This window comes from Harmonia axyridis, chromosome 2 (genome assembly GCF_914767665.1).
Source record: "Harmonia axyridis chromosome 2, icHarAxyr1.1, whole genome shotgun sequence".
In the NCBI taxonomy this organism is placed as follows: Eukaryota; Metazoa; Arthropoda; class Insecta; order Coleoptera; family Coccinellidae; genus Harmonia; species Harmonia axyridis.
Window position 1 is genome coordinate 24,536,197 of NC_059502.1, and position 26,758 is coordinate 24,562,954.

Here is a 26,758-nt window from a genome sequence, read left to right on the forward strand (position 1 = left end):
TAATCTTCTCTAATGATTGGGTAAGCCAAAACTTATAATTAATCATTTATTCACTGCTTACTTGATCTTATAATAATTTGAATTTTCCTGGGGATTACTGAATAATTGTTTGACAAGAACCGACAAGAAACCAAAAAGTGTATGTAGTACTGGACTAGAGTTTCTTTTTACATTTTTCTAAACTACCAGTGGTTCACCAAAAAAAAAAATTCTGGTGGAAAGAAGAGGGCAGTCTTCCAGAAAAAATATCTCTAAATTCGTATTCAAAATTAGCATATCACATGATGAAAACTTCAAATTGGAATATCTATGCCAAATTTTAGTAAAATATCTTGTGAAGGGAAGATGCTATGAAAAAAAAAAGAACTATAACATCTGTATCTCGAAAAAAAAACCGTTTGCGGGCCCATGTTATAGGACTTTAAATGATTCGAGGAATCTGTCATTTTCGTTTGTACCTCCAATTTAGGAACATCCTGTATAGTCAATTCGAAACTTCTCAAATAAATTTGCATTTGAATGGAACATATTAAATTGTAAAACACAGCACTGACAATTTTTCGAAGCGAATAACTCAGTTGAGTTCTTTGATAACTGCAGGATTAAAATATTGTGACGAAAATGATACAAAAAACAATGGGTAAGTGTATATCGATGACGAATACAAATATTGTAGTCCTTGTCTCCATCGTGGAGAGGTGACTCTGCCGCAACGCGACGGTTCTCATAAACCTTCCAAAGCCACACTAGAGTGTGGTGCGACACCCATAACGCTACCTCTCGGGCAGACAGTTACTACCTCGGTTACTACACAGTAATAAAACACTAAAATTCATTTTTAAATTTTATATCTGTACTCACTCTAATTCCGAGCCAACTGCATAGATTTTATTGCGTTCCTCACAGTTGGACTAAGATTGGCTAGAAACAACATTTAGGCTTTGTTTTATCTAAATCTTATGGAAGTGAAAAAAGTCATCGTCATTTTCAAGAAAAGTTTCGTATTCAAACTAGTAGGTACATCATAAGTGCTAAATCCTTAGAGAAAATGATCTCCTCACTAAATCAGGGAAAAAGGTTAGCAAGAATATACATAGAACTGTTCTACCTAATGGTCTTTACAGATTATTGTGAAGCCAAATATTATAAATCTTTGTTGTTTGGCTTTTGGGAAAGATGAGATAAGAAAAGATGTGGGATCCGTAGGATTCTGAAGCCAATTGAAGATCAGGTTTAGTAAACCATTTATAGTGAGTCGGAAATATCTGAAGATGTCGAAAATATGGTGAAATTACGAGGTAAATAATATATAAATAATTCTATCAAATAAAAATTCTGGAAAGTATTCAGATTTCGATAACCAAAAAATGTCAACAGGAGCAATATTAAGGGAGAAAAGTGTGTTTGGCTAGAACTTGCATAATCAAAGTGCAAAATCCATGGACTTCGCGGACACCCAGACTGAGAGTCAAAATCAAACTTGTTCAGAATGGTGTGAAATGTATTTTGGGAGTAGAATTGTTGGAATCGGAGACTAAAAATCTTTTTCATTTCAGAAGTGATCACAAATCTTCCATATAGCTTGCGTAGGCTCGGGAGCAAAAATAATATGAATTTACTGTATTCTATTCAGGAAGGAGTGGAAATATTTCACAATTTTTCAAAGAGAAGGAGGTTAGTGTTGATACAAAAAAAAGTAACTTTTTATGATAGTCGAATAAACGGATAATATTGAGCAGTGTTCATTTCAGTTAATGCTGGCGACCTACAAAGTAATACGGCGAAAATTGTTGGAGATTCGATGGATCCAGGTACCAATAAAGACGTGAAATGGCACCAAAGTGAGCGTGGAACCCATTAGCGGTGGCAGTGGAACGAAACACTCAGTATAATCCGAACAATGACAGGGGTCTGTGAATTATCTGTCGAAATGAGAAGGAAGTTCCTGTTTTTTATTCCAATTTTCCGTATTTTGCGGAAGTTTAATAGAATTACGTGACAAGGCTAGAGCGAGTTTTTGTCACAATGTCATTTTCCAATTTTGAACCGGAAATGGTCTCAAACGATAAGGTTCGACTCACTGACGGCAAATTCTTTCTCAAATTTGATTTTGTCCGTCTATCAGGCTGTTCGCTGTCTGGTCGTCCATCCGTAAAACGTTTTCCGCGGTCAAGTTATTAAATTTGCAAAATTTGACCATGGGTTCCGTAAATATGGGCATTCGAAATTCATATTTTTTTTATTTCAAAACTACAGATTAGATCGAAATGAAATGTTGCATTTATATGTGAAATATGAATTTTCAACTCTGAGCAAAATTTCATGTTGATCGCGATACTAGAACCAGAGAAAATTCAAGGACATCGAAAGTAATTATTTTCGTGACTATAGTACAATAATTTTTATAATAATAACCTACAATCTTCGTGGCTCGTGCAGAACTTCTAGCTATGATCACTACGTCAAAACCATATAAAATTCAAGATGAATATTGAAAAAGAAATTACCAATATTTCCGCGACAAGAGATCAGATCGGGTTGAGAAGTATACAGTGTGTTTCAAAATTAGATGTGAACCTTGTAAGAGGTGTTAGTGTCACTCATTTGCTATTGATTAAGCCATGTTCATTGATAACCGAAAATCAACAGTTTCCGAGATATTTGAATTCTTGTGTTCTTCAAAAAATTTCTCACCTCACTACATTTTTCGTCAATTTTTTCTACTTTTATCAATTTTGATTTAATTTTGGAATATTTTCATCAGAAAAGGATATGATTTGTATGAAAAAATCAAAAATATGCTGTAGCAGATGTTGAATAAGACATTGTATGATTTGAAATTTGGTATATCAAGAAAAGAATAGCAAATTTCTAATATATATTTGCCTGCAACTTTCGAATTTCACGAATTATGTTTGACAAAATTATTTTGAAAACTTTCCAAATTCCTTCTTTATTTCCTAAAAAAAGTTTTCGTTAGAATTCAGCCACTAGTTTTATTTCAGCAGTTTTCGATTTGAAAAAGGTAAGAAGAAAAGAGGGAAAGTAATGTGTTGAATATTTTTCATTGCAATTAAACTAAAAATTTAAGAAGAAAATTTTTTAATAATTTATTTTGAACCTTCACCATTCCTTATTCAAGCACGTGCTATCTTTCTTAATTCTTCAGTTGTTACTTTCCCCCTGAAATTTACTCTCAATTTTCTCGCTGTTTTATCCATTCTAACGGTGTTAGATCCGGACTTCTTGCTGGTCACGAAAGAATCCATAATTATAATCAAATTTGGTCAACGTACAAAAAATTGACTAAGGTAAGTAAGGTGAGAAATCTTCTAATAGTCACAAGAACTCAAAAATTTCGTAAACTTTTTTGTTTATCACTAAATATGGCTCGAACGGCAGCAAATGAGTCATACTAACACGTCCTCCAAGGTTCACTTCTAATTTGAAAACACCCTGTATATATATAGATTATAGAGTTAGTGTAAACGAGAAACAGGCAGTGAAGTGTATTTTGGGGGGTTGAACGTAATGAATTTATTTGATTGACTTGATCGTTATACATGGTGTAAATCCATTCTATTGGTATTGACTATGCATTTGCATTATTTCATTATGTAAATAAGAATTGTTTCGCTACACTGTAGATTCTTCGGATTGCATACATTCTGAAAAGTTATTCAATTTCTATACATCATGTTCTTTAAATAGAGATAGAAAGGAAAATGAGAGAGTCCCATAAACATGGGCCCCCAAATGATTTGTTTTTGAGGTACAGGGTGTTATTTGTAGTCCTACCTTCCTGTGATGATTATACTAGTTTATCGAATTTTTATTAATATTCGCTACAGATTGAGTAAATAGGTACCAAAAATTAATAATTAATAATACCGAAAGTTAATAATTAATAATAATAATTAATCTATTCATCACAGCTTACTAACTGGATTCTTATACATATAAGGATTTGGAATTTCCTGAGAATTACATGAGAATTGTTTGGAAGTTTTCTGACGAAATCGGTAGCAGATACGATTACACTAAAAAAAAACAAAAAGTGTAGTACTGGACCGAAGTTTCTTTTTACATTTTTCTAAAATACCAGTGGAAAACAAGTTGTGGGAGAAATAAGCGGCACTGTTGAAGAAAAAATATCATACTGTAGATAGATTTGCATTCAAAATAAGCATATCACATAATGAAAAATTCAAATTGGAATACCTATGCCAAATTTGAATTGAAAATGTTTTGAAGGGAAAGTGCTATGAAAAAAGCTTCAAAATCATCAATTCTCATCTACCTGTATCTTGAAAACAAAGCGTTTGTGAAGGCCCATGTTTATAGGACTTTTTTCAATTATTCAAAAAATCCGTCTTTTTCGTTTGTACCTCGAATTTAGGAACACCTTCCATATTACAAGACAATTAATTAACTTAGAGCAAAATTTCGTGTTGATAACTTCATCTGAATCATAAAATATACTTTACTGCCAACCGAGAGGAATGTATGTGTATATGTATCATGGCAATTTAGGCTAAATGCCTAATTTCATGTTGATCAACAGAATTATAGAAATTCGAGCAGAGTATCATTATTTCCGTAACCACATATTTCATGGGTTGAAATTAAGTTTGAAAATGTGAAATAATCACGTCAACATGCATGCCGAATTCCGAAAGGATTGTATCCATAGAACCTCCATCCACTACCTAACCGACAACAATGACTTCATGGTAAACCATATCTCATAAATATTAAGATATATTTGGTCACCAAAGGCGCAATAGGCGGATGGATTAACAAGCGCTCAGAGGCTTTTTGACGCCAAGTCAGTATTTTTCTCAATATTTTTCCAAATCGATAAATTCAGCTGAACCGGTTCCTTCACCGAATTTTGTTATTGTAGCAATTACTTTTCCGTTCCACCTCTACACACCGGATAATATACATAAGCAAGCGATAATTCAATACAAAATGAATTACTAGGTCATACATCTCAATAAAACAAAGCCGACGACTTATTACAGAACTTCCAACGAGTATATTCACTTATCAGCTGAATAACTACGATAATGAACGTTTATCTACACCTCTGTTACGATTATTATTGAGAATTGTGCAGTTCTAAGCCGAAAACCAGTAAAAACATACGGTCTCTATCGCTTAGCTCCGTTCGCATCACAAATAGTGTAACAGTGTTTGCAAACAGAGTTCAAGTGCAGCTCCACATTCGTTTTTTAGTGTTTCATCTTTCATCGAGATCAAGTACTTTTCTGTTCTTTGTTTGTAGTTTTTCAAGTCGTCTATTGATCCGAGTTGAAAAGGTCAGTTACTATGTAAATTTTAGTCTTGAGTGTCTAGACTTTAAATTGATAAGAGACAATAGGGTGGAATCCTAACGACATCGTTTAAGCGCACTCAGATGTATGTCTTAATCTGTAGGTCGGGACAATTCTATACTCATATGTTAACAATTTTATAAAAATTTTCATTCTACCATGTTATACAATCCTTTTATCTCTATATTTATCTTAGTGAACCCAGCAGACATTGTCATGCATCAGCCTGATATTTGGCTTTTGATTCGATGATGCAATTAATTTCGAAAATATGAAGATCGTGCAATGATTACAAATTTAATTCCAATGGATATAAATACATTTGAATTTTTAAAAAAACTTATTATTTTATTTTCAAATGAAATCCTAAACTCATAACCCATCAAACTGATATCAACTTGATCGGAACAAGTTATATATTTTTTGAGGTTTACCTTCATGGTGCAGTTCCGAACTTATTTCATGATCAACTACCAAAATAGTAACGGCTGCAGCAGTTCAATTCAATATATGATATTAACTTTCATTCTCAAACTCTGAAATATTATCTCTCCTAATGGCTATTGGCTACTGTCAAATAATGTCAAGGAACCCAGATCGGTCATGTTGGTGATAAATTCTTTGGGTTCTAGATGTTTCAAAATTTATGGAAAACGTCGTAACTAGTCTATAGTTTCCTTATTTTTCAATTTCAATTTTTTTGTTGGAATTTCGATGTTTTGGTCGTTATTATACTATTCGAAAGGAGATAAATTCATGAAACTAAAGATCATAAAAATCGGTACAGTAGTACTTAAATTGAAAGTAGTGTAGCTAATCAAATTTGTTTTATGTAGGTATAATGTATAAAATACCCAATTTGGTCAAAACCATGAAATTTTTACAGTTTACATAATGGGGTATAAATTCCAAGAATCAAATAAAAATATCATTATATCCGTCAATAATAAAATTATAAGAAAATTAGTTCTGGATACTCAATATAATATATTTGCCGTGTTATTCGGATGTTGTGTGATGCAGGTACATATATGATTCTCTTTCATACTGTTGAGGATATAATAAAAGTATAATTTGCTTAGTATTTTATATTAGCTGAAGGTATTCAATTTCTTTTCACTTTCTATAAGTTTTGGAGTCAAATTTTACTTTTGTGTGTATTATGAGTCTTTCACTTGTAACAATTAACCAAACTCTCAATTTCATAAACGCAATGATTACAGTTTTTATCCATTTCTTACTACTTTTCTACGCGACTTTCCTGTTCTGAGATCGGAATAGCCAATTTCATTCTAATCCACAATGCCTTGACAATTATTCATTCGAAAAACAACCAGAATGTGTTGTCAGGAAGTCACATCCAACGCAGGTATAACTACCACCACCACCACCTGACAGGTTCCCAGCGTCAGGGACTCAACAAATTTGTGGTCTACAAAGACACAGTCGACGACGATTCAGCAGTCAACAGAGCTGCATCATCCGACGCGAGGCAACTAGCGTATTATAATTATTAGATAAACCCCTGTCCGCGATCTTCGATTCTATGGTTTACACGGTTACCTTGAAAACCGCGTACGTAATGCGAAGCGTTTTGTTCGTTATTTTCAAGACCGTCCGTTGTCGAGCTTGCTGTTGAAACCTTCCACCTGTCGTACTAGCGTGTGTGCCTGTGCCTCGTGCTTTGTTTATATTTGTGATGCAGTTGGGGGTCGAGAGCCATTGTGGATGAATAGTTCTCTGTGTCCTGAATTTCATCATAGATTTCGTGCAGGTAAGATCGTCGATTAATTCAATCTGTGTCAATGGTTTAGCAAACTGTTACGAAGAAGAAGAGAAGACGACACTAATTACCATCGTAAAGTCGTTACGAAAAACGGAAATATCAACTCGTCTCTTCAGTGCATTCTTACGGTTCTGTTGTGCTTGTGGATTTAAAGTGTGCAAGTGTTGGAATCACAATATTATTTGGATTGTGGATGCTGGGAAAATGCAAAGTTTTCAGAAAGTGAGCTTCCTCTAGTTTCATGGGAGTAAACGACGTGAGAAGTTGTAAGGATAGTTTTCTTGTTGATTATGCATGCAAGTACCAATAACAGAGCAGGAAATGTTTACCTAATGGCATTGAGGGTAGAGATAAAGTGGTTTCTGTCAGGTGTAATTATTTGAATTTCAAATTCATTGATATAGGTATTTCTGTGTTGCTCGATAGATTGTCGTCTACGTGAATGCCTCTTAAAACACCTGAGTGTAAACAATGAGAGTTTTGCAACAATGGTACCTACTGCGGAACTTATCAGGTAAAATATTCTACAACGGTCAAGTGAACCTATAACGTTCCATTTAATTTTGTTGCACTCACTGTATCTCGAGTTCTTTTGTACTTTAAAGCTACAGCAATAATTTTTTGAAATCTCGTTATGAGAAACATTATCTGGTTTAGCATGTTTCTCAGTTAACTAGCTGTTAATCCATTTTTCCCTGAACGACGGTTTATTTGCCAATTTAATTGTCACCTTGTGGTTGATATCGAAAGAGTACCTAATTGCTTTCAAACTGGAATTGTACGTAACCAACTGATAAATTTCATGGCAACAAATTCCTTCTCTTATCTTGGAGCAATACATTTTTTGACCTCAAATTGCACTTGAAATGCTGATTTGAGATGTTTTAAGGTTTTTACAATTGTTTTCTGTAAATCATATTTAAGAAAATCTTATTGTTTATTACCTACTTAATTTCAATGCGAACAATCATGACGGATTCCATTCAGATTACAATAGAATGTGATATTTTATTATTTCCTCAAATACTATTCAGTAAGTTTTTCATTCCTACCCTCGGTCCTACCATTATTCCGAGAATAGTTCAAAAATAATCTCCCATAACTTGAATACCTCGTTGAATACTCACATACACGAACACGATGTGTTTAATTTTTCAGAATAGATAAAATTTCATTGATAAATTGGTTCAACAAGGCCTGCTGACATCCTAATTTTAATATTTTTGCGGACATCATATTTCGTACGAACTTCCTGTTGTATTTTAATTAATTAATTGGCTAATTTTCCTTCCGGTTCCTACTTTCTTTGTTCATTTGTCAAGACTATATTTGAATATTTCTGTGAATTTCGGATCTGTATGACAGGAAAGATTGAATGGTTCGTAAGTGAAATTTAAGGTTTCTAATTCAATGTGAAAAATAAGATAAATGTTTGTTGGAATCTATAAATAAGAAATTATCATAAGTTCTCTTGAGTTGCAACCACTTTCGTAATTAATCTCTACCAACATTGGAAAGACAAATAGTTTGAGAGGATTAAAACTCAATCATAACTCATAATTATTGAAATCATACTGACAATTGAAGCAAAGTTAAACGAATAATTATAACTATTTCTTGAAAAATTAAGGATTGACGGGATGTCTCATTTAAGAGTTAAAAAAGAAAATTCCGAGGAAAATTCCTGCTACAAGGATTGATAATTAGGTATATTGGTTTCTTTTTTAGTTTGAGTTTGAAGCGAGGTTTGAAGCCTTATGTTTGGGAACAGTATATGGACATTATACTCATAAAATCATAAAGGATATTTAAGCTACTAGTTGAAACCTTGAATGAATACCAGTTAGGCTTTATAATCTTCACTTTAAAACCATATTATTCAGATGAATGAATTTTCTTGAATATACAATTCAGTGCATGCATACTGTTACTTGAAATGGCGATTTGTCGAACGTTTTGTCAACCTCTCAGATATATTAGTAGCCCTATAACACTTCCTTGTGGAATACCAATAGTTTTTAATAGTGGAATGTTCTTTTTTTGTTATTCGCTATTGAGGAATTTTTTCTCTGACATAGAATTTTAAAACATTAAAATGTGCAAATGGATAAGTGCGAGGATGAAAAGTTTTTAATATGAGATTAACATTATACATATTTCCTTATGCCGAAGTCTAAGTGAAATGAATCAAATTGTGATTGAAATGTCTAGGTACATTTGGAATTTTTCGGGAATATCAACCCCTCTTCTATCCTCGCTTCTATCCAATTGAGTTTTCACTCATTAAGGGGTTGATCCGAGGGTTGATCGATTTGTCACAAAATATCCCATGGGTGGTTATTAATTTCCAATTTACTTCCCCCGGGCCATAGTATGAAATTGCCGCGGTGTGAATTGAAACGAAGATATTTTCAACAGCTGCTAAGGCCAAATGCCTTATCATATTCGATACTAATTGCATTGCAACACTTATGTCACCCGAGAACCAACAGAATGCTTGTAGATAGAAAAACTAGATGGTGGGTGGAAGAGATAAGAAGTTCAATATATTGTTGTGGTGCAGTAGGTTGTGTAGAACATAATAAACGATGTGTGAAATGATCGCTTTCTATGTCTGCAGCTGCCGTAACTTTTGTTTGGAGGCATTTTCTCAATTTTAAGTTTTTTATTTGTCCTCCACGCTATTTTGATCTTCACCTATTTAATGAGAAGTATTTATAGAAACTTTAAACATAAAGCCTAAGGTTACTATTCACTCACCTGTCGATTTAATCTAAAAATGAAAATCTGACATGGGATACACATTGAATCAAAGGACCGAACTTGAAGAACGACATCCGACAGTCGAAAATCTGACGGAAATCATGAAATTCACTATACCTACCAGTTCAATTCAGATTTGTTTCATTCGGAACAGACAAATTTTGAAAAAAAATAATAAACAGGTCGAACACTGTCGATTAGATCGGTGGGTTTTCCTCCATGTGTGTTTAACCATCGTTCGGTACTGACAAGATTAAAAGACTCGATCTGATGATCGCATCAGCAGAGTGCAGAGAAAACTGACGATCCGTAAATCGGCAGTTCTGACCGACAGGTCGTCGGTTCGAGAATAGGCACCTTTAAAGGATTCGTACCTTGAAACAAGATATCAGGAACATTCCATATCTCAAATATTGCTCATACTAATTTAAGTTAAAACACTCAAGTCGCATTAAGTTTAGAACCATTGATTCAACCTCGGATTCAACTTTAAAAGTCATAAAACTTTTCATTTTTTCTGCCGTGCAGAGGATTTTAAGAGAGCTCTTTAATTTTTATAATTGATCTCTAAATGCAATAATAATTTTCGTTTGAAAAAACCACCATCATATAATTTTTTTTTAATTGGAACTCCTATGCCAATAGGCGTTGAAGGTACTATGCTTTCTCGTCCTTGGCTCCTCAAAAATCTGCCCAACACACTACGTGATTTTTGGCATTATAACACTATTACCATTGTATGGTGAATATTCTTTATACAATTCTATTACCTACGGAGAAGTTCTCTAGGTGTCACGCCTTCTATTGGAAAAAGCTGAAATTCTTATATTCCAAATTGAGCACGTACCTATACCAAAAATTCCATCAAAATTAGATAATTAAAACAGAAATATTGAGTAATTTTGGAAATTTTGCGTTTGCGCATATATCTAGAAAATCTGAAGTTTGCTATGAGAAATTTTGAAATGGCGACCAAAAATTCGTTTCCATCTAAAGTGATAACAAAGTTCTTTACCTTCGTAGAGTCATGGTCAGCCACTGGTAAAGGTATTGAAAAATGTAATGGGTAAATTACGAGGTGAATTACTAGGAGTAATTATTTCTGGCGCTATATATCTCACAAATTTTGTGTGTCTATACTTAATCAACATCAGTCTTCAAATAAATATTCAATATTGTTACCGACGTAAGTATCATTTCCAAATTGAAAATCCTATAACATGAAATTTATTTGAATTATTAACAAAACTCGTGACAATTGCGTGAAGGCTATATGGGATCCTTATCTTTAAGCACAAATATCTTGAATATTACTTATACCGAGACTTATACTCTATCGCTATGGGGCAATAGGACAATATTCGCGTTTAGACTCAAGAAAAATTAAAAGAACATGTTTGAATTATGATAATGAAAATGACGTGAAATGAAAATATTGCATCATGCGTAAACTGTTTGGCTAGCACGGGATTCAGTAGCGGTTTAGGAGGTTCAACCCGAGGTTCAACCACATCTACCTATACTATTTCCAAGTTTCCTTGTACCCTGCCTACGACCCGACTATGGGTTTTTGAGAACTGAATAATTCTTGAGAGGGAACATCATATGGATGCTCAGTTCAAAACGAAATTAGAGATATTTGTTCTTAAAAATCACCGATTTTTAGGGGTTTCTGACAAAATTTCTTTAAACAATAATCTGCATGGAAGAAAGTAAATATTTTGAATTTGTGAATGACAAAACAAAATTTTGGTTAGTTTTCGTTTTTCACAGAAAAAAATGATATGTACTTTGTACGAAGCACTGATATATCTTCAAAATATTCGTGAAAAAACCTACCAAAAATCATAACAAAGGAGGCAGAACTATAATTTTGTGAGAGTCGTCGTACATTGCTGCCCTCTACTTATTTGCTTCGTAAAGAGAAAAAAAAATAATGTGAATGTACAACTTCGTACACCGTACAGAGCTTGGTCATCGCAGGAGCGCCTGAGGGGAAATGAATGGATGTCAAAGTTTGACTGATACGCTAAAAACCATGTGATGGTGATCCCTTTTTTGCTTTGGAATCGCCAGTTACTGTGCGCCCGGAGGCGCGTTGAAACCGTTGCTATTTTCACAACCGTCTCCTCAAGATGTACTAGTGAATGTATATGTAATATGGGGTTGAACCGAGAGTTGAACTGAGGGTTGAACATAATTGTATTTTTGTGAATATTTCGCTTTGATGCTTCCAAGTGCTAAAATCTCATGACCAAATCCAACGCACCCATCAGATGAATTTGCTCAAATTTCTTATCCTTGATCTAAACGAGGATCTGAAGATTTCTCAATTCATAAAAGTCCTAGTTATCCTTGTTATATCCTTTATGGCTTCATGATTATAATCAGCTTTATTTATATTGTGGAGAATTTGATATAATAATACATATTTTTGGGTTGATATAGAAAAGTTAGATTTTATCTCCGATTTTTTGATCTTTCTTGCAGAACTCTCGTCTCATTTTCTGCTGTTTCTCTATCTCGTGTTCAAAAGGAAAACTCAAATTTTATTTAGGATTTAAGTTTGCTATTTTCACACCGGTGAGTAAAAGTATAACTTACTCCCACTAGAGCCTTTTACGTAAATCTTAGTAATCTCCATATCATGAAATTAATAACATAACCTATTATTAATTTATATTCTTCATATTCATTTAGAACCTAGCATGCGTATTCAACAATTGGCAATGATGAGTATCCAACAAAATACTGTCGAAGAAAAAAGTTTTCTATTTCCTAGAACATGAGAAAGATGAAGCAATAGATAACACTTCTCGGCTCAAAAAAAATAACGACCTTTGCTTGAGTTTTAAACAAAGGCTTCTTTATTACAGGGTACTTTTTGTTCTGTTTCAATCTGATCATTCTGTATATCATGGATGTAATTATTTAACGGTTCATCTAATTTATCATTCAATAAGTGTAGGAACTTCCTTTCTCGAAATTATTATGCAAATAACCATGGGATTCGAATTCAGCCTATCATTACATCTAAACGTTTACAGGGGTCAATTTATAAGTTCTGAACGGCACAATATTCCTAGGAGGAGAAACGATCAGAAGTTTCGACATTCTCATCACCCACATTTAGATAACCATTTTGGGTACATTCTCTCAAAGCCATATATGTAACTAATTATGTGTAGAATCCTTATTTTCTATGTCTGACAAGCTTGCAGAACTGTGGATAAATATGTTTATTCAGTTATTTATTACTCGATTCTGATGAAACAAACTACTGAATTATGTGTAATTTATGTCTGGAGGCTGTCTTTTTCGTCACCTTCCTTTTTTTTTACGATCGAGAATTTTGCTAGCTAACCTGGTAAAGTGGATCAATTGTATCGAAAACTCTCATTTTTCACCCATTTTGATATAATGTGAACCAGATTTGTGTGTAATTTATGTATCGAGCCAGTTTCTTCTTGTACAACCTTGAATTTTAATTTTGTGCTCGATTTTGTGTATTATCGAGAAAACCATGATTCTATTCTACTTAATGGAATTAGTTCCTTCGTTTTCAAAGATTTCTTCAGAAAGTCATAACCTCGGTCAGATCTTAATGTGTTTGTTAAACAAGTTTTTAATCGAGAAAAGTACCTTTTTACTTGGCAGAAATGCTTTCGAGGGATCTTTCATTCATTCTTCAATTGCACTCTTGGAAACCACAGAACTTTATGTAGGGATATATGAAATCTGAATTACACTGCGCAAAAGAATTAACGCACATTATGGAAATCTCAAATTTATTCTACAACTGAAGGTGTTCTCAATGATAATTATTTTTATCAGAATTATGCATGCATATGATATCCACTTTCGATGTTTTTCTTCAATACAGATGTTTTTTTCCAGCAGGAATAAAAAAAGATGAGATTATCAGATTTTGAATGTATTGGCTCCATTCTGAAATCAGTTGTTCTCGATCAATTCTAGTGATCAATAGTTTTTCTTTCGTTTGATTTTCTACACTCGATCGCTATGCAACGCGAAACACGCAATTTGACCCAAGAGGAATGTGCCCAAGCGGTAGTTTGGCGAGAAGAAGGGTGGACATACACAAGAATTGCAGAAAGGTTTGGAGTTTCCCATACAAGTGTGTCCAGAATGTTGCAGCGATTCAGGGAGACAGGTATGAATGTCCGAAGACCAGGACAGGGTAGACCACGGGTAACAACTGCCATTCAAGAACGTTATTTGAGAGTTTCTTCGTTGAGACAACGGTCTGTAACCGCTCGCCTCCTTCAAAATTAGCTTGAGCAAACTCATGGGGTGCAAATTAGCACTCAGACAATAAGAAATCGCCTCAGAGAATATGATGATTCTGCAATTCTTGTGTATGTCCATTGTCCACCCTTCTTCTCGCCAAACTACCGCTTGGGCACATTCCTCTTGGGTCAAATTGCGTGTTTCGCGTTGCATAGCGATCGAGTGTAGAAAATCAAACGAAAGAAAAACTATTGATCACTAGAATTGATCGAGAACAACTGATTTCAGAATGGGGCCAATACATTCAAAATCTGATAATCTCATCTTTTTTTATTCCTGCTGGGAAAAAACATCTGTATTGAAGAAAAACGTTGAAAGTGGATAACATATGCATGCATAATTCTGACAAAAATAATTATCATTGAGAACACCTTCAGTTGTAGAATAAATTTGAGATTTCCATAATGTGCGTTAATTCTTTTGCGCAGTGTATTATGATGTCATTAGGGATTCATCAATCGAAGTTGCTTGACATTTCAACAAACTACTTGATTGAAAATCAAGCTCGTGCATGAAAAATTACATATTTGAGCTTGACTTGATTTCAGGTATTTATTGCTTGACTTGATATAAAGCTACTTGATATTACTTGAGCTTGATATGCTCGCGTCTCACGGTATATATTTCTGCAATATCGTGCGCGCTTAGCCTAAATAAGGGGATTCCTTATTCTCAAATTTTTATGAAATCTATTGGTATATTTTGGTAGTTTTAGAATAGTTATTTATAATACAAGTGCAGAAGGCATTGATATTCTTCCACGAGTTCAAAATTCAAAAACGAGCAACGAAGTGGCGAGTTTTGGAATGAACGAGTGGTAGAATGAGCCTTCTGTACGAGTATTATACATTATTTTCTCTAATTCTTTGCATTTTATTTGAAATTAATGAAATATTTCCATAAATATCATTTAGTGATTTTTGCATTAAAAAATGTTGGTTGGCAGAACTGATTTCTTTAAGGCAAATTGATGAATTGACAGATAAAGCCGTGGCGGAAAGTTCGGAGTACCAACATATAATAATAAAATACAACCATGGAAACTGTGCGTTTCTGATATATTCTCGCACGATTTTGTTTTACAAGATGTGGAAGAATGAACGGAATAATCACAGAATTAGAGAAATATCTTTCCAAACTTGGCCAAAATAGCCAAGGATTTTTTATCAACGTCAGCATCTTCAGCTCCTGTTGAAAGAAAATTTTCCAGAGCAGCTCCTACAGTTACAAAAATCAAAAATGCCATCAGTTTACTGGTCCTGAAGAGCTGGATTTGGTACCGAATTTAATCGTTTCAAGTACTGAATTCTCGGCAGCTGCATTCGCTACGGAAAAAAATTCGATTAAATCGGTCCGCACGACCTACTAACATTCTACTTGGTTGTTTGCTCGAGATGAAGACCGGAATTCAGTTATGCCAAAGAGTTTCAATCTTCGGTTTGTTATGCGATACAGTTGGATGAAGTTCGGTTAGACCTGTTGTCGATGGTATTTTGATTAGGCCGTTTTTCAACCCGGATTTGGATTGCAAATGCACGGCACGGTAGTTACCTTTTGAGATACAGTGCTTGTCAAAATTATAGAACAAATTCATTTTCTCAGAAGAAAAATATTTGGCAATAAAATCCTGGGACAGTTCAATTTTTGTTTTACTTTTACCAAATTTGTATGTATTTTTGAAGGATTTTTGTTGCACCCTGTGCTATCCCCAATAACTAACTAATTTTTCAAATTTTTCAAAAAAAAAATTTTTTTCTTGAAAATTTCTGCACGTCTGTAAAGAAGATACAAAGACCTTGCCAAAAAAGTACCACATGACCCACTTTCTATATTCAAAAAATCTAGAGGGTTGATGGAGATGGCACAGGGTGCAACAAAAATCCTTCAAAAAGGCATACAAATTTGGTAAAGTGAAACAAAAATTGACCTATGTTGCCAAATATTTTTCTTCTGAGAAAATTAATTTGTTCCATAATTTTGAAGCGCACTGTATTATATTCATAGATAATATCATAGGGGAATCAAATTTTTCCGAAAATATCGAAAAAACACGTTGCTAAGTAATATTTTAACCAGAAGCATGAGCGCTGGTGGCAACAAAAATCCGAATCGAAAGAGGATGATTTTTGCACGTGCACGAATGTTTTTTATCAAAAAAATATTACTTGACATTGTGGTTTTCGATTTTTTCACAGGAGAAATTAGATACCCGAGTGTTATTTGACAAGACTATTTCATGAGACCATAATTACATGTCATCAAAGTATTATAATTTTTAGTAAAAAAAAGTTGTCAAGTTTTGCCGCGGATAAACTCGAAAAAAGTGCTGACAGGTGCTGCCATACAGTTTTTCCATCAAGAAACTATTTCTAATTCAAAAATGCGCGTTTATGATTGGTGAAAATTAAGTGAGACAAGGGAAATAGGCAATAATAAACCTTCAAGGAAATAAAAAAAGTAATCTCCCAAGTTCACATTCACCTACGTTTATGAATTTTCGTTATAAACTTCAAGACCTATTTGCATTGACTTTGGTTCAGAAATAGCTTGCTTTCTGCATTGTTTCTTCTAGTTATCTTCTACAGGATTTTCCAATAAGAGGTTTCGTATAGACCGCTATATGGGAAGATGCAAGGGAAGATATGTCACTTATTGAAGCTGTTATCTTTTGACTTTTGAAAAGTTAAAACTACGGCCATTGATTATAATGAAACAATACACGCTTCAACAACGCATTAATTGAAATTGTAAAAATTCACATCAACACTTGAAACAATAGAAATATTGAGACTTTCAGATGAAAAAAGGTTTTTGACCATTTTCCATTATTTATACAAAGTATACTATAACTATAAGTTATTCGTATATATTTTTTAAATAAGGAAACATTAAGCTTTCAAAAAATGAGACAGAAATCTAGTGTTCCAATTAAAAAAAAAGACATAACTTTGGTTCACAGCGTAGTAATCAAAAACCTTGTTAAAAATACGAGCACGCCACTGGATTCTACGTAAAAAAGTTCCTCTATGATGTGTTAATTTGAGAACTCTATTATCAATATTGACGGAGATTTTTTCGATATTTCCAATTTTCGCTTATAACTCGAACACAAAAGAAGGCGGTCAAAAATGGATACTTCTCTTGTTCTCCTCTGGTTTAAAAGTTCTAGTGCTAAAACATCGAAATTTGACCACCCTGTACACGCTTATCTCCGAAATTAGTGCACAGATTTCAGTATATTTTTCAGTTATTACGGTTGGAATAAAATCACCTTGGAACAACTTTTAGGATTTGTTTTATTGAAATCGTATGGATGTTAAGGAAGTTATCTTATTCTAAAATATTGTTTCAAGCGGTTCAATTCATTACAAAATATACTGTTTTATCTGAATCAATGTTCAAGCTTCACAGCTCTTCCGCACCATCCGCCACTGGGTTCCATAAACTATCGCAAAATACTTATTTTGAAGGTGTTATATTATAGCTGTCAATTCAATTTAACCTTTTTTGTTTAAAGGTTGTAAATTATATTCGAAGTAAATTTAGGCATCCCTGACTGATAGAGACCACTCCGAAGTCGTCTATTTTAGCATCGACTAATAAACATTCAAGGTTATCGATTCTCCGGACATTCAGAAGATCGACGACGCCTCCTCTGAGTTTTTCTAAATTTAATCAGGTTTTGCTGCCTTCAATTCAATCTAGATCATTGCGAATACCCATAAAAAGATCGGCGTGTCGAAAATGGCATCGCGAATTGGTGAAACCCTCTTTTGCCAGGGGGCGCCCACGGGTGAATCACGTCTTCGAACGCTCTCGATGTTGCCATTTTTACAATTTTTGAAGAAGAACTACTGTTAACATACATTTATGAGAAAATTCTGCAAAAATCACACTGGAGTTTTTTATATCTTCTCATTGCTTCAAGGTTTTTATAAATGGTTGTAAGATCGCTGTAGATCGTGGTGAAATGTTCTTTATTGGTATCTATTAATGAATTAATAAAAGGATCTATTTTATATGATGAAATTTGAGAATCGTAAATCGCGTTCAATCAATTCTCATTTAAATTTCGGAATTCTGTTTCCAAACCCGTGTTAACTATATCAACAATATTTCGAAGTAAATAACGATGTTACAATCATTCATAAAACACTGATAACATATGTAATACTCAATTCATTATAATGAACTCTCCTCTCTCTATACGTAGAATTTGAAAATCTTAAGTTTTGATGAATATGAGTTGTCCAACGTCATGATAAACACCCTGTACATTTTTGGTCAAAATCACAAATAATCATTTAATATCACGTATTGACAGGATCGAAAATTAAAAACGGTTTTCCGAAAATCTTTTTCTGCAGAAATATTCCAAAATGTGAGTCCTCGTCGCAACAATTTTTTTCATAAGAATCCCATGAACCGCTGAGTTTTTACCCTAGTTCTAGCATATTTCTGAAATTGACATCAAATAAGCAGAATAATCTATATAATGATGCAATAATATACTGGATGTGACATTTGAAATGAGAAAGTAGTAGTCTATTAACGGTATAACAGAAAGTTGATTCATCCATTGTCACATATCGACGCAAAAATTCAGATTTATTGCACTTAAACAGCTTCAAACACTGCTCAGAATCATTAACACGTTGTTGCTTTTGATCGATTGTGAGCTGGCGCGGCACCCATTTTGCACAAAGCTTTCTCATGTACAAATATTCGTGAATGATATGTGAATGTACACGTTCAGATGATATCTTCACAATGTCTGCTACCTCGATCAACTTCACTCTGTGGTCATTCAAAATTATTTTGTGAACATTTTTGATTTTTTCTTCGGCGACAGCCTCTTTTGTGCGTCCACTGCGTTCACCGTCTTTGGAGCTCATTTCACCACGTTTAAAATTAGCATACCAATCAATGATGGTTGGTTTTCCTGGTGCAGACCCCGGAAACTCTTCATCAAGCCAAGATTTTGCTTCAGCTGTATTTTTCCCTTCAAAAAGCAGTATTTCCATCTTTTTTCGAATAACAAAGGAGCTACACTCACAACGCAATATCTCACAAACTAATGGTCGGATTGCTTTCAAATTTTGACACGTATTGTTTGAAGGTTGGTACTAACTGAAAATCATATGGATTTAATACTAGCGCCGCCATCTGTGCATCAGACCGGGGACTTTTCAATTGGCCTAATATCTGAACATTTCTTTACTTCAAGGACATAATAGGCGCATGAATGATCGGGTGCTCAAGAGCTCCTGACTGGACACCAGTTCTATCCTGAAATGTTTTCTAATCCAGTTCCCCTATTATCCGAAAAATAAATCTGGCAACGCCGTACAAGTCTTCGAAGGTCCCCACACATGTACGGGCGCCTCCGTTGAGCAAGATGCGAATGTATATGGTTATTCTATGAGCCGACGGAGCCTGGGGGACGCAAAGTAATAGCGCAATTACGCACGAAACGAGTGGGTAATTTTGTTGCAACTGGTTCCATCCAGAGGAAATGGGCGGTTGCAATTGGGAAATTTTTTTTTTGCTAGCCCACAATTTTCCTGTTTGGTGACTCTGACCGTATGGTGGTTGTTTCGGATACGTCCAATAATTCATCGAAAAACGTTGAACAAATGAGCAGATCTTGCAATATTTTAAGTATGTATATCTATTATTTCCACTTTTCGCGAAAATATTTCGTCATGTGAAGAAACACAATATTAATATCAATAGAAAACTATTTCGTTGTGAAATCTCGTTTTTGTCATTAAATTTTCCTTACCCGCCTTGTCTCGTTTAAATTGGTAATCATTTTATGATCCAGATAAAATGGGAGATATTTCAAAGCTGAATATATAGATCTTCATGCATGAACTGCCATCTTCAGGAGGAAAATACATTTTCATAAATATCAATATTTGAAACTCTGTGGTACTCAGAATAAGAGAGAAAGGCCAAACATATGTTATATATTCGAAATCAAGAGAAAAGGAGCTAGTCAAATATAGAAAAATACACAGGGTGTTCCATTTGAAAAAATGAAGTTGCAATAAATATGTTGCCCACTCTGTATATTTTTCATTTTGTGAGATCATTTTGAAAAACACTAGTCGATTTCGTGAAACTTTTGTAAAAAACATTTTTTGTACCTCTTTTAGTAACAAAGTTAAAGGGGGGGGTCAAATTATGGTGAAAACCCGGTACATATCTACTAATTGCTGAATTGCATATCTCCAAGTTTTGGAGCTGTACTGATATCGTTTCCAACAAAAAAATAAAATGTAATTTCATTCTTTAAATGGGAATTGTGAGACAGTTAAACACACCTGTATAGGAAGAAATAGTCTTGTTTACTGCAATAGAATAACCCTTGAATTTATGATTTAAGTAGTAACTTAAGAAACACCGTAAACTCAATAAATTGCGAAGTTATGAAATTGCGTTTAAAAAATTTTTCAGACCCGTTTCTCTGCAAACTCACTGAACAAATCGGTTGTTCTGTTCGAACGACATCAGTAGGTATGTAGATATAATCTCAATAAAATGAATTATCACATCTCAGCATTAAATTAATCCATACTTTCGCTTGGATTGATTCAACCCTACGAAGGTCAGAAGTCTCAATGAAGTGAATATTTGTGTACCGCGGTCGTTCAAAATTTCTGAGTGTTCAATTCTTCTTTATGTTCAAAGTGTGGGAAGATCCTTAAAAATTTTTTTGCGGTACTGAAATGGCCTTAAGGGACAGTAAGCGTGAAAAAATGTTGGGAGAACTAAGATGAACGTGCCAAGGTAGATTTTTCTCTTTCCCACGTAAATGTAGGTACTTACAAACTTGTAAGAACCTGCACTTACGTGGGAAATAGAAAGAATAATAAGAATAACTATTCTTATTATTGTTTGTGTGACTACCTGGTGTCAGAATGAAGAATTCCTAAAATGATTTTTCGAGAAATACATCGTAGTAGGAGCAAACTTCTCTTGCATATTAGGGTAGTAAAATCTAAAACATGGTTTAAGTAACAGTTCCTGAAAATTTCATCTTTTTGGCGTGAAGGGAAAAGAAATAGCTGAAAATTCAAGACGAAAAATTTTCCATCCAAAAACCTCGAAGTTATTCTTGTTTCAGCGGAGCTCTATTTTCGATTTTTTTTCGAATTTTCCCGCTCAGAGAGAATTTTCCAACCAAAACTGAAAAATGTTACATCAAAATAACTTGAAATTTTCTAAGGAATCTATTTCTGCAATAAAAAAATGGTGTTCTAATTTGAATAACGAAAGTTGACGTCATTTCCGGAAAAACCGGATGTGCTCATGCCTTGAAAATAGTTTAGATTTCATCAGCATCGTGAAATACTTATAAGTGCTGAATTTCATGAAAATACGTTCAGTAGTTTCCCGTATAAATATGGGTGAGATTACTCGTGAAAGACCCTGTATATGGTGATTTCGGAGGAGATCGTCAGATTTTAGGAGAAGTTTATACTAGCCAAGATAGTTTCGAAACAATGTTTGGTTCTTGGATTGATTTAGGTTGCGCCTCAACTGAGACTCTACAGGGTGATTTGCTCGATTCGACTAATTTCGATGAAAGTTTCAGTGTAGTGCAATATGAATGAGTCTCGGAATGAGTTCATTCAATAATTCCAATTTTTTTTTTCAAAATACAATGAGGTCCAATAATGCAACCTCTGTTGAATTCACTTGTCGATAATTTTCACGTTGTTGAATTTTAAGCAATTCTGCCATCAATTTTCGTCGAAAAATCCACACGGCTACTGGGTGCAGCCTTTATTATGTCACAAAGTGCCTACATATATGTAGATAGTGATGATTCATTGATTATAGTAAAAAAATTTTAAAGCAAATTGAATTTTTTTTTTGGTTTGTTTGGTTTATTCTTCATAATATTGAGACGTGAAATCGTTGCTGTTTTCACACCGATTGTTTGCTTCTATGCAAATTTATGAATAACCCTTGTATAAAAATATCCCATCCAGAGAAACATCTTCTGTCGAAAGAGAAATTATTTCATTAATTATGTGAAATCGTGAGAAAAATGACTACAGATTGATTTTTTCCATACGCCTACGAAAAAATGTTCAATAACCATCTGTTATACTTATGATAGCTATTAATCCTATCGATTTTTTTCCCTTTTATTCCAAAGGAGAAAGTGAATGAGATGCGATCTTTGCGATCGGTGTTTCAGTATAGTGGAGTCCATTTAAATTATCGGTTTCATAGAAACACATATTGTGTCGATTTGAATCAATCGCAGAACGGAAATGGTGTAGAATTGATTAATTAGTGCGACAATGCTGAGATTTTCTGTTTTTCTCGTTTATGGTTTTTATTGTTTCCAAGAATCATTAATACGAGTAATTACGAGATTTAATTCAACTTCGAATTGATACTTATATTATTCAATAGGTTGTGAATGGTCTCTTGCGCATTGAAGTTTAACAGGACAATTGAAAAGTCCCCGGTCTACCATAGTAAAACAGATTTGGCAAAATTCGATTTTATAATTCAACATAGTTGTCTTCGAGGCGATACAGCGATTATAGCGATCTTCCAACTTTTTGATACCATTTCTGTAGTACGATTTGACTTTCGCTTCAAAATAGGCCTCAGTTTCAGCGATTACTTCTTCATTGGCGCTAAATTTCTTTCCAGAGAGTATTCTTTTGAGGTCTGAGAACAGGAAAAAGTCTCTGTGGGCCAGATCTGGCGAATATACAGTGGATGCAGAAGCAATTCGTAGCTCAATTCATACAATTTTGCCATTGTTTTCATTGATTTGTGACACCGCGCATTGTCTTGATGAAACAGCATCTTTTTTTCTTCAAAAGGGACCGTCTTTTAACGAATTCATCCTTTAAACGATCCAATAACGCTAAATAATAATCGATGATGATGGTCTGGCCCTTTTGGAGGTAATCAATGAATATTATACCTTGCGCATTCCAGAATATTGATACCATAACATTGCCAGCTAACTGTTGTGTTTTTCCTAGCTTTGAATTTGTTTCATCGTGTGCAGTCCACTCAGCTGACTGTCGATTGGACTTGATCGATTGTGAGCTCGCGAGGCACCCATTTTGCATACATCTTTCTCATGTACAAATATTCGTGAATGATATGATGTACACGTTCAGATGATATCTTCACAATGTCTGCTATCTCGATCAACTTCACTTTACGGTCATTCAAAATTATTTCTTAAAATTTTTCTTTTTTTCGTCGGTGATAGCCTCTTTCGGGCGCCCAATGCGTTCGCCGTCTTCGGTGCTCATTTCACCACGTTTAAACTTAGCATACCAATTTTTTGATGGTTGATTTTCCAGGTGCAGACCCCGGAAACTTTTCGTCAAGCCTATATTTTGCTTCAACTGTATTTTTCCCTTCAAAAAGCAATATTTTATCAGTACACGAAATTCTTTTTTTCCACCTTTTTTCAAATAACAAAAGTACTTACACTCACAACGCAATATCTCACAAACTCATGGTCGGACTGCTGTCAAATTTTAGACACGTATCTTTTGAAGGTTGGTACTAACTAAAAATCATATGGATTTAATACTAGCACCGCCATCTGTGCATCAGACCGGGGACTTTTCAATTGGCCTGATATACAGTTTCACTTTCTGTGGTCTATGAAGATTCCTTCTAATGCCTATTCTTACTCATACATTGTTAGAAAATGGCCTTCTAAAAGATATATAACCATAAGATAATAAACAACCTTTCGAAACAAACTGAGCGGAAATTTCGTAGATATTTGTATAAAAAATAAGTTATGTTTGTCAAGCTTAAACGACTACCGCGAGTAGGTGGTCTTTGATGTACTTAATGGCGGAAAACTATTAAGCCTTGCCTCCCATATAATCATTATGCTGTGTGGTTTACCTTTCGTATGCGGTGAATATATTAGGTTAGTCGAAATTGAGATGAATCATTTTCGGGAGTTTCGAAATGGCTATAGAATTCTTCTGGAATGTATACACGTCACAATTTGCATTTGTTCCTAACGTTTGGATGAGTGTTTCGGTGTTGAGCTATGACAATTTTTGGGAATACTTCTTCATTTTGAATTTTATTGCAGCAATTTGAAGTTGAATACAGGGTGTTCTTAAATTGGAGGTACAGATTCCTTGGGTAGTTTTGAGGAAAAAAGTCCTATAGAAACAAGGGACCGCAAATGCTTTTTCACATCTTTCTGAACTACCAGTGGTCCACCAAAAAAAGTTCTGGAGGAAAAAAGCGGGTACTGCTTCAGAAAAAATATCACCTTGTCGATTTGCATACAAAATTTTCATATTTCATGATGAAAACTTGAAATTGAAATTTCCATGCCAAATTTAAGTTGAATATCTTGTGAAGGAAGGTGCTATGAGAAAAAACTTGAAAAAAAAAATTTTGACACCCTGCACATTAAAAACTAAGCGTTCACGGGTCTATGTTTATAGGGCTTTTTTATGAATGATCCGAGGAATATGTCCTTCTCGTTTGTACCTCCAATTCAAGAATACCCTGTATGGTTCTTCTTTACTTAATCATTTATTGCTTCAAATTTATAATTGGTTCCACAGTTCAAATTATATATATTATAGTTATAACTTCCAGTGTGGAACCTTTCTGTGGTAAGAAAAAATTGATGCATCTATAAAAAAAAAATTTTTAGCGAAGGAGAAAACCGAACGAGAAATGCTTGGTCAGAATCTCTCAGAAATGGATCACTCCAAAAGATTAATGAGGGAACCTTTGTTAATACATTTTAGGTCCAAAAAATATGTAATAAGAAAAAAAACATACGTACTATATATAGCTTCTTAACATAATTCTGCCGCCTCAGGAAACACCTAATGAATAGATATCAGAATCTGACGTTTGCAGATTCTGGAAAGGATGGAGAAATTCTTCCTGATGAAAGAAAACACTCGTTGAAACCATTTTAGATATATGAATTCATTAGAACTCTAGAACTGGAAGGCTAGTTGTAAATTATGCAGTAGTTGAGAACAGCTCTGATGGGGGTATGTCATTATTCAAATGAAAGTTTCTTAATTTCACTATAAGGAACAATGCTGAATAATTAGTAGGTTTTCGATGGAAAGGTGTAGATATACAAATCCTGTGTTAGACCTGTCCCTCGACCTGTCCTATTGTCCTAACCTATGATATGGAGATTCGAGCTGACCCAAATAAAACGACATCCTAAGAACAGCGGAGATGAAAACTCTCAGAACCATCGCAGGAAAAAACAGCAAGAGACAGAGTTAGAAATAGCGATATAAGATCTCTTTGTAAAGTGGAAGATATAGTGAGATGGGGGAGGAAGAGGAGAAGATATTGGCGAGACCACGTAGAAAGAATGGATCATAATAGATCAGCATACATTGCTAAGGACGGAAAGCCAGAATGCAGAAGGCCATTAGGAAGACCACCCAAACGATGGAAGGATAGCTGTAGTTCAATCTTCCAGGAAGCCGCACCCCACTGAAAAGACCTTCACAATGAAAAGACCTTAAAGTCTAGAAGAAAAAGAAGAAGGCTTTTAAACGTTCAGCGAAATACATGGTTTTTTGCATAACATGCAAAAATTTTTTTATCAAGTGCAGTTTTGATATAAAAGAGATATTTTATAATGGCCGTAGAAAGAATTATTCATTGGTCATGTACAAAACATAGACGAATAGTCTTAAAAATGTATTATCCTACTAATGTAGTCCAGTAGGTATATACATTTTACCTGGAAAAAATTCCGAATTTAATGAAACTTCCACAGGTTGTTCGGAGGTGCTGCGACATAACTCTGTCAAGTTATCCAACTTGAGGACCCTGTGCTAACTTGAGGAGGTCCGAAGAACCTCAACATTTTCGGGCTTTTTTTAGTTTTTTGCTCATAACTTCTGAACTAAGTAGTTTTCGACCAGAACGTTCATTTTCAAAGTTATAGACCATTAAATTTTCTACAATTTTGTATTCACAGACTTTTTCGGAAAACCAATATCAATTTAGATACAGTCGATCAAAATAATAGTCCAGGGACAAAGCAAAAAAAGTAGGGTCTACCGAAAAAATTTCGAACTTAATGAAACTTCTACAGGTTGTTTGGGGGTGCTGTGGGATGATTCTGTCAAGTTATTCGACACGAGGACCCTTTGCTAACTTGAAGAGGGGCTGAAGAACCTCAACATTTTCGGACTTTTTTCGGTTTATTTAACTTTCAACTTAATTAGTTTTCGACCAAAACGTTAATTTTCAAAATTGTAGGTAATTTGAATTCCTTATAATTTATTTCCCCGAACATTTTTTCTAAACCTTATATCAACCGATATACAGCCAATCAAAATTAGAGGAATTTTCTCAAAATGTCAAAAATTGGCAAAAAATTAAAGTTTTGACGCTCTAACAAACAATTACCAGCCTTTCTATGGTAATTATAGTAATTACGCATCAATATCGACATATTGAACATAGGGAGGTGGAGGGGGGAGGTAGCTCTGACTAAAAGCCTATGTTAAAGTGTAAATTCCTATCAACCCATAAT

The 26,758-nt window shown here is 34.2% G+C and overlaps 1 protein-coding gene across 11 annotated transcripts in view; it reads left to right on the forward strand.

Annotated features, from left to right (window-relative positions):
• Nucleotides 1-5,119: 5,119 nt before the first annotated feature.
• LOC123673761 (rap guanine nucleotide exchange factor 2) overlaps nt 5,120-26,758 on the forward strand; it is an 85,741-nt gene continuing 64,102 nt past the window's right edge. For 3 of the 11 annotated variants that reach the window (XM_045608415.1, XM_045608417.1, XM_045608421.1), the window contains exon 1: nt 6,782-7,113. The gene's annotated coding sequence lies outside the window, so the exon portion shown is untranslated. Of the gene's footprint in view, nt 5,325-6,779; nt 7,114-7,214; nt 7,392-26,758 lie in introns of those variants that run through there. The other 8 variants (XM_045608416.1, XM_045608420.1, XM_045608423.1 and 5 more) reach the window with 5 other exon arrangements.